The sequence below is a fragment of the Suncus etruscus genome, chromosome 10 (assembly GCF_024139225.1).
Source record: "Suncus etruscus isolate mSunEtr1 chromosome 10, mSunEtr1.pri.cur, whole genome shotgun sequence".
In the NCBI taxonomy this organism is placed as follows: domain Eukaryota; kingdom Metazoa; phylum Chordata; class Mammalia; order Eulipotyphla; family Soricidae; genus Suncus; species Suncus etruscus.
Genome location: NC_064857.1, coordinates 47544728 through 47561278, shown reverse-complemented (window position 1 = coordinate 47561278; position 16551 = coordinate 47544728).

The window sequence follows — 16551 nt, the reverse complement described above, 5'->3', positions numbered from 1 at the left end:
TGAAATTTAACTATAATTGTGTGTTCATTTCTGTAACTTATCATGTTCACATTCACGTTTCTAAGGAGACAATTCATAGTTTTAAATTCTCAGATGGAAAGCTGTTACTACTGTCCTTCAAACTACCACATTAGCTCACTTTTAGGGTTCCTGAATAAATGAATTTCCCAGTGTTCATGTGCTTTACATGATCACTGACTCTGAATCGACTGGCCTTGTGATGTACTTTAATAGACATAAAGTCAATCCTAGGTATAAGTTATCACAGGCCTATGAGCTTTCAGTTTTGTACTTTGAGAGTCCTAAACTAACTGACTGTTGTTGGAGAGGAAGATATTCTGATTCGAACATATTTTAGCATCTCTGCCTGTCCCATCTAAGTACTAGCCAGGCAATGGCACCATCCTAGACATCTATGAAGTCACTATCAAACTGCAATCACGAGAATTCCCAAACATAAATAGCAAAAGACCTTCCAATTGAGACCCAATTAGCACACACAAGAAGAAATTTTAAAAATGATTATCATTCTAAGTCACAAAATTTGGGGATATTTTGATATAAACAGGTTAGTAAGTAAATGAATAAATAAATAGATAACCAAAAAAAGTCAAGACTTGCTCATGGTCATGGATAGTCTAGTTTGTGTCACCACAGTATGATAAGAACTAACATAAACTGTCATACCTCTTTCCTTGCCCATAATAAAACCCTACTGATGCATTAGAAGTGTTTTTAGTAGCTACGTTTAATTGTTATGTGCCCACTTAAACAGAAACTTTCTTTGATGCAGGAACAGTCTATGTCTTGTTCACTCCTTTATTTCAATCAAGTATTAGACAGCATTTTCTGTGTTAAAAATTAACACCCACCAACCCTAATTCCCAGTCAGTTACAAAGTTTTGCTCAGTTCTCTATTTTAAATTCTAATCTGTTGTCTGAGTTTTCACATGCTAAAAACAAAACCACCCAATGTTAAGGATATATAATGTTTTATAGAGACAAAAGCAAATAAAAGAAAATCATAGATTCTACTTAATCTAGATACTATTTGATAAAAGATCACTTTATTACTTCTCAAATAGAAGAACAGATTGTCTGAATCTGCACAAGCAATAAGAATCAGAAGTGACTGGGAAATCCTCATAAATTACCTTCTCCTTTATCCTTCAGAACAAGTTGCCAGGAAAGTCTTATAATTTATATCTTAGGTTAAAACTGCCACTAAAATGGAGTAAGGATGACACCTGGTCCTCTCGGCCTTAATATAATGCCAGTCATCTGACATATTTTCCCTGAAGAATTATTTTGAAGACAAGGAATATCAAAATGTTGTCTTAGTGGGTTGACACTTAGCATATGAGTACAAGTTGTTATTAGGGAAGTTTGATGAATATGAATATGCACTACCAAAATAACAAAGCATTGATTTATAAATATCCAGGCTTGGTTTATAACAAGAACCTAAATCCAGACGTCTAATTCATTCAGATCTTTCACACTCTGTCTCTCCAGGTCACAGTTTCTTTTCTTATGTAACACAGAGTAGTTGACACATAACTGGTAAAAAATTGCATTTACTTTTAACTGTCTACCAACATATGAGTCAATAGTCAGTAATCTAATTGTCTGGTGCCAGTTTCATTTGAAATAATTGCTGATAAAATCAGAAAGAAAACTTCAGCAAATCTGAAAACAGATTATCGCAGAACTTCGTGGCACAACGGACTGATATTAAATATTGTTTCAGTTCTTGGGATCAAATCTAGATGAAACCGGGGTTGCGAGACTTAGATTACAGCCTACCAGAGTCAAGACTCCCATTATTTCATGGTATTTGAACTCTAAATATTTGTATTTGTGAGCTTATTCCTAAAGCAGTGGACTGTCTCTACCTCAAATTCACAGTGATTAATAGTATTGCTTAATGCTCGAGTAATCTAACTCAATATTCCATTTATATACTTGCACCATCACTCATAAGCCTCATGTAGTAGCTGATACTATTTCCTTTAGATATGACCTAAATCATTTTGTTATTGCTCATGCTCGTGAAGAGAGTGAGGAACAAAACTAGCTCTCAAACCTTGGTGATATTTATATAAGGGACTTGATTGTACTATTGGACCAGACTGTCTTTCCTTTTATATATATAATTTTTTGAGACCAATGTGAATTACAAGTTTTTCATCATTGTATTTCAGTTACATAGTGATAGTGAATTAGGGCTGTTCCCACCACTAGTGTTGACCTCCCTCCACCAGAGTTCCCAGCATGCATCCCATAACTCCACCCTTAGCCCTCTGGACTGCTAGTGTAACAGGTCCCTTTTGTGTATAGCTTATTGTAATTTGGGTCTCTTGATTCTATTGTCATTGACTTCAGTTTGTGTATTTAGGTCTGACCTTTTTTTAATTTCCACTCAATGCTCCTGAGATCGTTTGGCCCCCACACTGTCTCTTAATCTATTCTGAATAGTTCCAGCCATATCATATCATTGAGAGTCAAATCTGTCTTAGATAATCCTATTTAGTTTTTGCTACTGATTAGTTTAGTTATAGTATGGCCATAGTCCATTTCATAAATGCGGCACAGAAAAAAAGCCAAATGTAATTAAAAAAAAATAACCAACTATTCAAACAGATGTGCATCTGCAAAACTGGGCTCAAATTAAATTTTTAAGCAACATAGCATGTTTTATATGCAAAAGATCTCCATTAATTTGTTCATTCAACAGACATTTATGAGTATCCTGATGCCTGCAAGCACTACAGTACACCCTGGAATGTAGGGAAGAATATGACCCAACATCTGTTTTGAGATGCAAAGATCCTAGTGAGGGTGATGGACCAAGGAAATCCATGTTGTGATGAGGTTTTTGTCTGCTTCTCTGCTCCTCCCTATTATAAGACTATCCCTCTCACTGGGTTTCTAGCTCAGATTCTTTCCCAGTTTTTCTTCTTCCTTCTCATTAACTCATCTCATTTCACTGAAAACCTGATTTATTTTCATCCTTGCTGTGAGAGTGTAGGACAACTCTGTACATTAACACTAATTTCTCTATTCATGGAACAGACCTCATACAAGGTTTCCAACCCCTGAGAAACTCTGGAAAAATAGTGCAAAGATATTCTGATATTTTCTTGGCTTGTGGAAATTCAGTACGTTTTTCGGTTCTCTGCTAAGTTCTTTAGCCTCTGCATCTCATTTAATGTGCTGTTTCTGTCTGATTCCAGGTCGATCCAATGTGAAGGCAAGCTTGTTTCCCATTTCTGTGTGTGTCATTCACACAGATGCACACACACTTCTAATACAATAAGCATTCAAGACTGGTCAACTATCATAAAGATGGAGCAACTACAGAAATAGCTCATACCACTCTCCACACAAATCTGTGCTTGCATTAATTTTCATCTTCTCTCATCCTCAGTGCCTTCCCTCAGGGTTGTTTTATGGAAGTACAAATTCTACTTTGCCTGTTACGCAGAAAAAAATATCAGCTCCCACTGCTTATGTTCTCACACTCTTGTACATTCAAACCCATCAGACATAGCACTGAAGCTTTTCATTCAGTAGATAATGCTCTGCAACATCTAGTCAATAGTCTTTGTAATCTAATTTTATTTTTGTTTGACTGTTTTGGAGGGTTTTGTTTCTTTTTTGTTTGCAGTATTGGGGCCACACCAGTGGTACACAGAACATACTCCTCACCATGCACTCAGAGATCACTACTGGCAGGGCTTGGGGAAACCATATGGAGTGGCAGGAATTAAACCTAGGCAGTCCACCTTCAAGGCAAGCATCTTACCAGTTATATTATAAAACTTCAGCCCCTTGTCTAAGATCGTTTTTGGAAAAATACTTTCCTGTCTGTATGCTCATAGGTTTATCAATTTAACAAATTACTAAACAAATGATCTATGCCAGCACCTTGCAGGGAACTTGCAGTACAGCTGTAAATAAGATATTCAAACCCTGCTTTCAAAGCATCTTCTGCTTGCCAAGTAAAATGCACATCCCCACTGGCATTCCACAGCAGTAGTGTTTCCCAATAGTCTGGCTCAACCTGACCCTTAGCAAAACTTTCCCCATTCTCAGCCTCTTGTGACTTCTGCACAAGGCAGTGCTCAGAGTACTGACAGGAGCTTTGAAGGGCTGCTAGGTGGTTGAAAAGCAGTTAACAAAAGGGGAAAAAATAACAACAGATAAAAGCAGGTGTTGGAGGCCTGAAACAAGGAAGAAAGGACAGTAACAGTATCCTGTAGGAAGCAGGCTGAGCTAAATAAAAGAGAGACTTACATATTCTACTTACTGTCGCTCTAAAGCTAGAAACCGCTCCAAATACCAGCCCTTTGTCTGTCCAGTATGGGACTCTCCATGGTGCCTTCTGAACTCCAGAGAACAGACAGAAAGGGAATTGGAGGCTCTAATTCTAGAATCTAGTGGGAACAAAATACAGAAAGAAATGTAGAGAAAACAAGTGAATTGTCATACTGGTCACCTGGGAAGGTATGGTGTGAAAAGACAAAATGCTCCTCTAAGCACAGAATCTGTCTACTCTACCCCAAGGCAGTAAGGTTATTATCATTGTATCTTGGCCCTTCCAGTATGCAAATCCTTAACCTAGAGTGATCTAGACAACTAGAATATTTTTTTAAAATATGATTTATTTAAACACCATGGTTTACGAAATTGTTCATAATAAAGTTAGTTATATTGGACCAATCGAACTACCAGTGTAAACTTCCCTCCACAATTGTCCTCAGTTTCACACCCAAAAGCCTGAGCCTTAAGCAGGCACAAGACAATTTATTCAATATTATTTGTGACAACTAAATGACTAAGGTAATTATTAAAAAATAGTTTCAGTAGGGGCTGGTGAGGTGGCGCTAGAAGTAAGGTGTCTGCCTTGCAAGCGCAAGCCAAGGAAGGACTACGGTTCGATCCCCGGTGTCCCATATGGTCCCCTCAAGCCAGGGGCGATTTCTGAGTGCTTAGCCAGGAGTAACCCCTGAGCATCAAACGGGTGTGGCCCAAAAAAACTAAAAAAAAAATGTTTCAGTAAAAGAATATTTGTAAAAATTGTTTTATCTCACTATGGAGTCATTACTCTCTTTGTTTAAAGGGTTACTGAGCTGTGTTGCTAATTTAGCCTTCTGTGTTATAATTTTTGTTTATAGAGATTAGTGGGTTTCTGTACTAATCTTCTAATCTGTGTGCTCCTATTGGGCTGTCAGTATGTAGAATTTGGAAAACTCATGTGGCCTGTACTTCAGAAGCTCCACAATCTGTGGAAATCGATGAATTTATGTGACACCGGCTGTGGGACTAATCTTTGCAGAGATGCCAAACTGATAAAAAAAAATTCAGGATAATCAATATTTAGACTGAAAACTCTGAAATTTTCTTAGAGTGAGTGACATCCTCCTCCCCACTTTACTTTTGGAAGCCCAGAAGCCACACTTATACTGCACAGCCACCACCATGTAAACAAACCCATGTAAACCCACTGGCCCAGCTCCAGGAGAGAATCATCTTCCGTTGGAAAATTCTGGGGTTCCATTGAGGAGCAGCTCAATTCTCTCCCTGCAAAAACCCTACTAACCATATCCACACCCCACATTCATCACTTTGCCAATAGTCTAACTTCATTGTTTTGTAACCCTTCTCTGCAGAGACTCTAAACCAACAAAAATTCCAGGTACCAGTTTTAGGCTGAAAGTTCTGGGATCTTCTCAAAGTGGGGGAGGACAGTCTTCTCTCATACTCCCCCATACTGCCAAAAGCCTCAGTAACCACATCCAATAGAACCTTGTCTCTTCAATGTTGCACCTATTTCTAAGTTAATGAGCTCCTTCTGACTACTTGGCACCATCTTCAGTGCATAGTCAACTGTCTTTTTCTGTTGTAATTCCAGGAAAAGCATCTATGGTAGATGGTGTCCTACATGTCATGTCTAGGTAATAAAATTTTGTGAAGTAATTTTATGGGGCACCTATGGCAAGATCCTAAGAAGACTTCAAACACTACCTAGATCGCTCAGTTGCTTGTTTTTGCCATGTGCTCTAAGAACATCACTGGAGAAGCTAACACTACTAAGACTCTTTGTAGCTGCTCTATTTGTTAACCTCAGGAGTCATGTGGCCAACATTTAACGTTAACTAACAGTCACATGAGTAAATTAATGTATAGACCAGGTGAGTAATTGGGGTCTGCAGCCTCAGTTTACATCTGATTATATTCAAAGAAGAAATAACAAGAAGGAAATAGACAACAGAATATAGTATATTTGCTGAACTATAAAATGGAATAACTGTTTATTAAAAGGTAGCTTTCTGTATGTCAATGACTCTTGTAATGCAAACTAAGCCAGGATATTTATTTAAGGTAGTTAGAATAAAGTGCAAGTATTATTTAATATCTCATGCAATCCTAGGCAAAGGGATTGGAAGAGAACTACATCTTTCAAAAATGCAACCATCTGAATGCAGTTTTTCCACAGGATGGGGATGGAACCCAAAAGTTGAAGAAGGGTGACTAGAGACCATATGAAGTATCAATTGACAACTAAGGGATTTTTTTATTTGATTGAAACCATTGTGATTTACAAAATCTTTCAAAGTTGGGTTCAGATCGACAATGAACCAAGGCCAATCCTACCACCAGTGACAACCTCCCTCCACCAATGTTCCTCAAGTGCATCCCATGCCCCCTCCTTCTTTCCTTCACCTCCCTATACTTTATTGCCAAGGGTCTTTCAGAAAATTTCCATTTAGACTACTGCATTTCTTCATGCAATTATTCTAAATACCACATAGAAGTGATATTATTCTGTATTTACCCTTTTTCTTCTGGTTTACTTCATTTGACATAGTATCTTCCAGTTTCATCCATGTTACTGCAAATTGCATGATTGCATCATTCCTTACAGCTATGTAGTATTCCATTGTATAAATGTGCCACATCTTCATGATTTACTAATCTGTTGTTGGAAATCTAGGTTGATTCCAAATCTTAGCTATTGTGCTAAATGCTGCAATGAAGATTGGTGTGCATCAATATTCATTGCAGTGTTATTTACAATAGCCAGACCTTGGAAACAACCAAGATGCCCTCCAACAGATGAATGGCTAAAGAAACTGTGATATATATACACAATAAAATAAAATATTGTGCAACTATCAGGATAGATGAAGTCATGAAATTTTCTTATACGTGGATGTACATGGAATTTATTATGCTGAGTGAAATAAGTCAGAGGGAAAGAGATAGACACAGAATAGTATCACTCATCTATGGGTTTTAAGATAAATAAAAGAAATTTTTGTAATAATTTTTAGAGACAATATAGAGGAGGGCTGGAAGGTCCAGCTCACGATATAAAGCTCACCACATAGAGTGGTGAGTGCAGTTAGAGAAATAACTATACTGACAACTAACATAACAATGTGAATGAAGGAGGAAAGTAGATAGCCTGTCTCAAATACAGGCAGGGGGGATAGGGAGGTGGGAGATTTGGGGCATTGGTAATGGGAATGTTGCACTGGCAAAGGGGGTGTTTTTTATATGACAGAAACCTAACTACAATAATATTTGTAATCAAATTGTATAAATAAATATATTAATAAAAAGATTGGTGTGTATACATCCTTTATAATGAATGTTTTTCTGTGCTGGGGGTAGATACCCAAAAGACAGATTGTTGGGTCACATGGCAGCTCAATTTTGAGTTTCCTGAGAAACCTCCATTGTGTTTTCCATAGGGGTTGGGCTTATCAGTAGTGGATGAAAGTTCTTTTCTCACCATATCTCCGCCAAACAGAGATTTTTCCCATTATTTTTATATATGCCATCCTCACTCATGTAAGGTGGTGTCTCTTGTTGTCTTGATTTTGATTTCCTTAATGATAAGTGAAGATGAACATTTTTTCATGTGTCTGTTGGCCATCTGTTGTTCTTTCTCAGACAAGTGTCTGTTCATTTCCTCTCCTGATTTTTTATGGGATTTTTATGTTTTTGTGGAATTAACCTTTGTGAGTACTTTGTCTATCCTAGGTATTAAATCTTTATCTGATGACTTGAGTGAAAAACAGAAGCAGCTTGGAGGAAGATCTTTGAGGTGGCACTGGCTGCATTTACTAGGAAGGACCAGAGAGTCTCTCTCATGGCACCTGAGATGAAACAAGACACAGGAGGAAGATCAGGACCAGTGGTGGGACATGGAAGTGGCTTTGGGGAGGATTTGTTACTATGACATTATAAAAATGTAAAAATTTTTATTTCAACTCTTACTAGTATAGTTCAATCGCATTAAACATTAAACACATGCACAATTTTGTAAAATATTCCTACTATTCATTCCCCCCCAATTTTTTTAACCTAAATTGTAACTCTGGGCCCATGAACTAATATTATCATTCCTCCAGGGTCAGCCACTAGCTACTGATAACTGCTATTCTGCTTCATGGCTTGATAACTTTGATCACTTTTAATACCTCCTGTTGTTGGGGGTGCAGGGATCAGTCCCCCTCTCTCGAGCGGAGTCTCGAGCATTTCAAGGAGAGTCGGAAGCCATGCAAATTTGCAAAGGGTGCTTTATTTTTCTGGTGCCAGGGTGACACCAGGGTCGGTGCTCAGGGATGAACCCCAGAGCAAAGACCCGGAACCATTACTTAAGCAGTGTTTTTATAGAGCACTTTTCCAAGGGACAGCATATGTCACGGAAGTAGTATTCCATTTGTTACATATTACTTAAGAATACAGCACAAACAGTTAAAAGGAAGAGATATTTAGCAAACAAAGAAACAATCGTTAAAGCCTAACAGACCACCACTAAAAGTTACACAGAGACAATTGCTAAAAACTTAACAGACCACCACTAACAGTTACATTTTTATCCTACAGAAACATATTAAACTTAAGGTTACATTTCTTTATCTTAAGGGCTGGAGGTGGGGGTGGCTGCCTTACTCTTACTCCACCTTACTAAAAGTTTTGCAAGCGAAGATAACAGAAAGTAGGAGCAAATTGGGCGTATACTGCCCTCCTTGAGTAGAGCCAGGTTCTTATCTCGGCCAATGCTAGCCTGTGGCTCTGAAGGTCGAAACAGGGCGCCTTGCAAGCTTAGAGAAACTTCAAACTTAAACTATATGCATTCATAAAAAGCAAAAACTTCTTGTTCCTTTCACTGTAAGTAGAATCATACATTCTCCATCCCTTTCTGACTTGATTATATTCCTTCCTAAAATGTTCAAAATTTATCCACTTTATACTGTTTCTCAGAATCTCCTTTTTTCCTTAAGGCGGAAAAACATTCTTTAGTATGTCATATTCCACATTATTATAGACCCAATTCATTTATTGATGGATATTTGGAATCCACCTTTTTGCTATTGTCAGTAATGCTGCTATGAACGTTGTTGCATATATTCCTGCTATAATTTCTATTTTCAAGTCTTTTGTGAATATATTGTGAATAACTCCAAAGAGGTATTGATAGATCATAGACAGTTATCTATAATTTTCTTACCATAATTAAAGTAGCAAGAATGTTAAGTGAATTGCTTCTGAGTACAGTCTTTGCATAGGGTACAATCTTTCGAGTACTGTCTTTGTAGGGGCAAAGCAGGGGTAGACATGTTGCTAACAAATGAGAGTCCAACAGTACGTTCCAACCCATTAGGATGAAATATTAGATATTAGCAACTAAGATGATGTGTATGTTAAAAAAAATCAACATATATTTTTACAGACAGAATGATGTCTGACTTGAGGAAGGAAAAGAATCCATTATGCCCCTGCCCTTTCTTCAGGAATGAAGTCTCACTAATTGGAACTGATTCCAAATTGTTAATTTGACACACTTGAAAGGACAAGACAGAGTGTGACACTTTGTCTAATCTTTTCTTTACTGAATTCAACTTCCACGTCCTCTATATTATGCCCAGAGCAGGTATAACAGGAGGCTTTTTTTGACATTCAGGTCAATAATCGTATAAGACTAAAATCCTGGTTTTGGAGTAAGGTAATAAAAGAACTTTGTGTTTCAATTTAAGGCCACTTGACATATTCAGATTTCTAGTGTATCATCTGGTGTTGGATCTCAGATATTATTTTGACTTTTACCTTATATTTTTTCTATTATTTTGCCACATTATGGCTCTTCCTTGAAAAAAAAAACTATTCTGGTTTAAGATTCAGTACCCCTGTATTTCTTTACCATACTTGATAATATTATCAGATCAAAATTTTTTCAATATGTAGTTATTGAGCATATATGTTTACTGTGTGACAAGCACTGGAAATGTATAAAAACACCAAAATACTAAAAAGAGCAACTTCGTGTGTGGGAGAGAAATAATATTGAGAGAGGAAAAAAAATAGTAACACAATGCCAAATCCAAAAGTAAATATGTTTGATGTGTCATAAAAGGAAAATTGCTAGGAAGTGTTAATAAGAAACTGAAAATAGAGATTAAGGTTGAAATATTGTAAACAACTGGGGGGAAGTACAGAGAAAGACTAGTCTGATATCTCCTCAGGACAGTGGCCTTGATTCCCAGTGAGCGAGGACTGAGCCGCTGAAGCTTGCCAAATTCTGTTTGCAAAAGCTCTACCTGGCTATAGGTATGAGAATCCATACGAAAGAGCAAGAGTTAAGCTGCAAGAATATTTCAGAATAAGTAAGAATATCAAGAGTCAGTTCTAGATTAATTTTGGAGGTAAAGATCACATGATTAATCTATGGATCATGCAGTATAGGAGAAAACATTGTTAGCCTGTGGAAATGAAAAATAAAGATACATTATAGAAATAAAATGGAGAAAATATCAAGATGTGGTATTGGGGCACAATTTCTTTATATCTCTTATGTCGTATGACTCTTATTTATATAATTATTGTACTGAATTAGAATCTGGCTCTGCCTCTCACAAATATAAGCATTAATAAATAAATCATTGAGCCTCACACTCTCAGTTTCCTCATCAGTCTCATAAGAATTATAATAACTGCCTCACAGGTTTATTGCAAGGATCAGCAACTTTTGGACAATGCCCTTTGCATAATGCTTGATGCAGAGAAGATACTTAATTAATATGTTATCTGAAGAAGTGTCTAAGTAAGTGAAATATCTCTGGACATAATAATTATTTAAAAATGCCAGAATTGTATACATTATCTATTTATTCATTAAATGTTTTACTATGCAGTTTAAAACTACAGAATTTGCAGAAAGTTTTGATTTTTAGTTCAGCCAAAATCTCACAGAAAGATGCCCCTTTTTTGATGGCAGATGTTAAACCTGTAGAAAGAAAACGGAATGCTAACTAGTACATTTCTTAAAAGAAAGGACAACGTTTGGCAGTAGGCCATGAAGAAAAAGGCAATGGTTGTTATTTCCTATCCAGTATTTCAGGGAGGGAAGGCAGGTGGTTGGAGTAAACTGTTTATGCCCTTCTTTCCATTTGCATCCAGGGGACTCTGCAGCTGGCCCAGTTTGTTATCATGTAATGAGGCAGATTAAATGATCTATTCAAACTTAATAGTTCTTTCCTTGGGGGTTACATCCCTTTCTTTCTTGTTTTTTCTTTCTCGTATTTTACATAGCAACAAGTCTGTGCAGGTAGCCTAAGTACTTAGCAGATACGTTGATGGAATTTTCTTTATTCAGCAAATGTGTAATAGAACAAAGCCAAGTTTCTCAGTGAAGTCTTCAAGTGGTGAGGTGATAATGTCCTCATTGATTGTAAGCATGTGTTGGACATCTATTATTGGTCAAAGGTGATAGAAATCTAATTATGATCTTATCGCTGATCCTCAGAACAGTCCACTGAAGTTTTATAATATTTAAGATGAGAACATTGAGGTTATGAAGGTTAGAAGACTTACCTGAAAATTTCACACCGAATCAAAGTGAGGCTTTGAACAAGGGTCTCTGCAACACTTTTCACCGAGCTATGAAAATAAATACTATCACTTGAAGACATTTCCTTCAATTGAGCAGCTGATACAAATTCTTAATTCTTAGACAGAAGTTCTATGTTTAATTCAGCTCAGCTAGTGTCTTTGATTAAGTAACCAGAGGTATCAGGCACTGTTCTGTTTAGAACCTGGATTCTGAACAAGGAGGGATGCCATTTTGTAAAGGCCACATGACAGGCTTCTTAGGTTCTGAGCAGGGAGAGATGCCATTTCGTAAGAATCACATGGTGTAAGCCCCATGCTAGGCTCCACAAGACTATTTCCATTAACACTGCCCCAAGGTACCTGACCATACCATAGCCTATTATGGAAAGACAAGAGAGCAGAAAAAAGGTACTCCTCGACAATAGCCAATCACTTTAAAGATCATCAGAAAGCTGGACCCTCTCTATATCCTTTCCTTATATAATCTTCTTCATGGCCTTGGGTGGAGTTCATTTCCTTTGGAGATAACCCTGGCTGGCCAGTATGGGGCCTTTTTGGCAGATAGATTAAAGTATTAAGCTTTATTCCAATTGTGCAGTTTTGTCCTTCAAGTCTGGACTTTCCAGTCATATCCAATCATTGAGCAGAGGCAAGGAAGACACTGTTGTCACCACCATCACTGTCCCATATTTAGGTGAGTGAGAGCCATACAGTAGTCCTGAATTTATGATTTATCAACTTCAAGTGGGTATGTGAAGGATGAAGGTGTTAGTTCTTTGTTTTATTTCAGTATGAAAAATGTGAATGTTTTGTTATTTAGGGTGAAAGGGAGACAGGGCTGTAAAGGATGATGCAAGGGAATAAGAAGCTAAGTAACAGACAGAAGAAGAGAGGCCAAGAAGAATTTGGAATGAGAGAGGAAAAGGGAAAATAAAATGTAAGTTATTTCTACAGGAGAATTTCTATTCATTGAAACCATGCCCAATTTTACAACATTCTTTATTGAAAGAATGAAACTACCATAGTGAAATGTCTGATAATACATTCCAGAGATCACTAAAATTCTATGATGAGAACTTTGCCTATTTTAAGAATGCCTTTGAATCAAGGTAAGAGAGAGAGAGAAAAATAAAGAGTGGCCAGATATACTACAGGAAATATATGCATGTTGTATTAGAAAAATAATGATGTTGATAGTATCTCAACATATCTTTAAATATAATTTGTTTCATTGCTTAATTAATTGCAGAGAACTGGAAACCTGTGACAAGATTTTTTTCAATTGACACAAATATTTCATGAATATAGATTATCCTATTCTGTTTCTGAAAATGTCTTGTTTATGAAGATTCATAGTACATAGATATTAACACATTATCTTTTGTATTTTGCCTTTTGTCAATTTTTACCCTATGGAACTTCAAACTTTTTGTGTCTGTACTTTCTGATAAAACATTTCATTTCAGCATTAAGCTATACTATTAAAAAGAAAGCAATTTCTATTAAATTATTACACAGATTGAAAGGGGAGGAAATAAAATTTCTCCTTTTTTAAATTATCTTAATTCATTTTCAACAGGATTGAAATAATGCATAATGGGATCAGCAAAAAAAAAAAATGGAAATGTCTATTTGTGTAACCAAATAGGATAATAGGCTACTAGTGTCAGAAAGTGTTTATTTATTTTTATAGGGCTAATTTACTTTATTATATGACTTAGAAATTAAGCAGCATCCCATGTGTTTATTAGGAACATACAACCTAGAAAGACTATAGAAAATACTGATGCTTGTTAAGGTTTGGAGTCATAAGATAAAACCACACATTGGAGTGAAGCAAAACAAAACTTTATTCCATCAGCCACAAGCCCCATACTGATCAGTAAAGGCCTTCTCCCAGAGGAGATGACCCTGCCCAGGTCCGGAGCCAGTTTATAGAGAAAGGGGATGAGGGCACTCTAGCTTCTGATGATCTTTAAAATGACTAGCTGTTGTCTGGGTACCTTCCTACCACTCCCCATTGTCCTTTCCAGATAGGCTTCCTGGTATGGCTAGGTAGTTAGAGATAGTGTTAACAGAAACTTAAGCTTGAGAAAGAGAAGCCTAACATGTGATACCTTACAAAAAAACCATCCCTCCTTGTTCAGAACTCAGGGTCCCACAATGCTTATTTCATGTTTGAGAAATAATCAAGTGTAGGTATATGACCCATACACATAGAGCTAGTAAAGAGTCTTCAATGTTGAAAAGGAAAAAATGTAAGTTCTGCCTAGCCTCTGTCCTTGTATTCCACAATGATAAACCCTTTGAAAATCATTTACCATTCTAAAAATGACGACTTGGACAAATTATCTCCCTGTTGCTGTCCACCTAATTTAAGTGGGCCACCATATGCCCATCTTTAAAACAATCTTTCTTATAATTTCCACATTGGTGTGTAAACTGGTTTGCTCTGTACTTAGTTTTTTCTGGGAAAAATGGAGACAAACCTTCCATGACGCCCCACATAGCCATCTTCCTATAGCTCCCCAGAGTCCTGCTACTCAATGATTTTCTGGATGGGTAAGTGAGTGAACATCTGGAACAAGTTCTAATCATAGTGGGATTGATATCATAACCTGGATTTCCTAAATGTCAGTTATGGGAGGTAAAGAATCACAAAGTTGAGTTGAATCACATAAGTTTTAACTTTATTAAAATATAAATATATTTTTGTCATATGATTGAAATATAGACCCGATTTAAAAAATTTATCAAGCAATTCAACAACATGCTTAGCTACTAAAAATGGAAATGTGAAGCCTCTCATGCATACAGGGAAAATTATTGGAGATACTTCTCACTTCTACATCCTTAAACTATCTCCAAATACCAGATTTAACTATTTTCCTCAAATAATTAATATCAGTTATCCAAAACTAGTTTTATTGTTTATTTGTACTTGAAAATGGTCACATTGAGCACAAATCAGCATTCATATTGGTTAAGTAGGGCTCTTGTACTTTTAAACTAATTCTATGAAAAGAGTTACCATGAACTCATGACTACGGTGATCAACCATTTGTTCAACAAACACTGATTTAGCACCCTGGGTTCCAGGAAAGCAGCCCAGCATGAATATAGAATAGCTGCCAGGAAACTACAGCTTCCAGAGGAAGTAGAATTACCTCTTCCAGAAAGGGATGGCAAGCTGGGAAGTTTCTGAGGGTGGATGTGAGGTGTCAGAGGAGGAGAGAGAAATATGATCATTGTGTGACTGTGGTTCTGTGCACTAGAGAACAGGAAAAGTGAACCTTTGAAAATGTAGTACAAAGTCAGAAAGTGTGACTGTCCCAAATTCTGGTGCATGCATCCATAATAGGTAAGCTGTCATGCAACTCTGTGCAAAGAGCTAGAATATGTGAATGAACAATTTCATTATATTACAATAAATGCTTTGTTAGGGGCAGTTCAGTGTGTGAGACCAGATCTGAAATTGGATGAGAAGTCATGGTTGCATGTATGTCACAACATGAATGATATGTTATAGCAGAGAGGGTTTATATTGGGCTAGAACAGTAAGAATTAAATCTATAGGATAATGCTAAAGAAGAAAAATATTCTGCCATTTACTTCAACACTTCTAACAGCTTAAAAGCAGAAAGAACTTTGACCTCTATTTCTTTATCTGTGAAATAGGAATAATAATATTCTTTGGTAAATTATGCACAAAAATGAATTTCAATTGCTGACACACACACAGACACACATACACACACACTATTTTTTTTTTTTGGTTTTTGGGTCACACCCGGCAGTACTCAGGGGCTACTTCTGGATCTATGCTCAGAAATCACCCCCCGCAGGCTTGGGGGGACCTAATGCTGGGATGCTGGGATTCAAACCACTATCCTTCTGCATGCAAGGCAAATGCCCTACCTCCATGCTATCTCTCCAGCCCTGCACACACACTAATTTTAACAATACCAAAACTTTGGTCCTTTTGCATATTCTCAGCCTCCTTCTGTAAATATTTCCTCAACTTGTATCAGGAAATTTGGCTTCCTCAAGAAAAACTGTAGGGGCTGGAGGAGTGGCACAGTGGTACTGCATTTGCCTTGCATGCAGTTCGATCCCCGGGTATCCCATACGATCCCCCAAGCCAGGAGTGATTTCTGAGTGCATAGACAGGAGTAACCCCTGAGTGTCACCGAGTGTGACCCAGAAAGCAAAAAACAAAACAAAACAAACAAAAATACCCCCCAAACTGTAGTTTTAACTCAGATTATTTATAATTTACTTCTAATTGTTACAAATAATGTAATCATTTATAACATAATTACTAGGATCATTTCTACCACCTTTCTCTGTTTTCCTTTCATCTTCTTCCATAATATGCAGACTTCTCAGTTTTGCAAACCCAAGATATATACAATGCACATAAGGATGGAAATGGAAAGGATGAAAGGAGAAAGGAAAGGAGGCTGCCATAATTTCAGTCCCTGGTAAAGGCAAATCTGTCTCAGACTAACAAAGAGAAATAAAGAAGTGAGTATGGTGGAAGTCATGATTTACCCAAATCAGTTCAGATCACTATAATCAGGAGCAATGTGGCAGCTGCCTGAAAGGGATGAGCAAATGCCAAGAGTAAGATTTAGTATTATA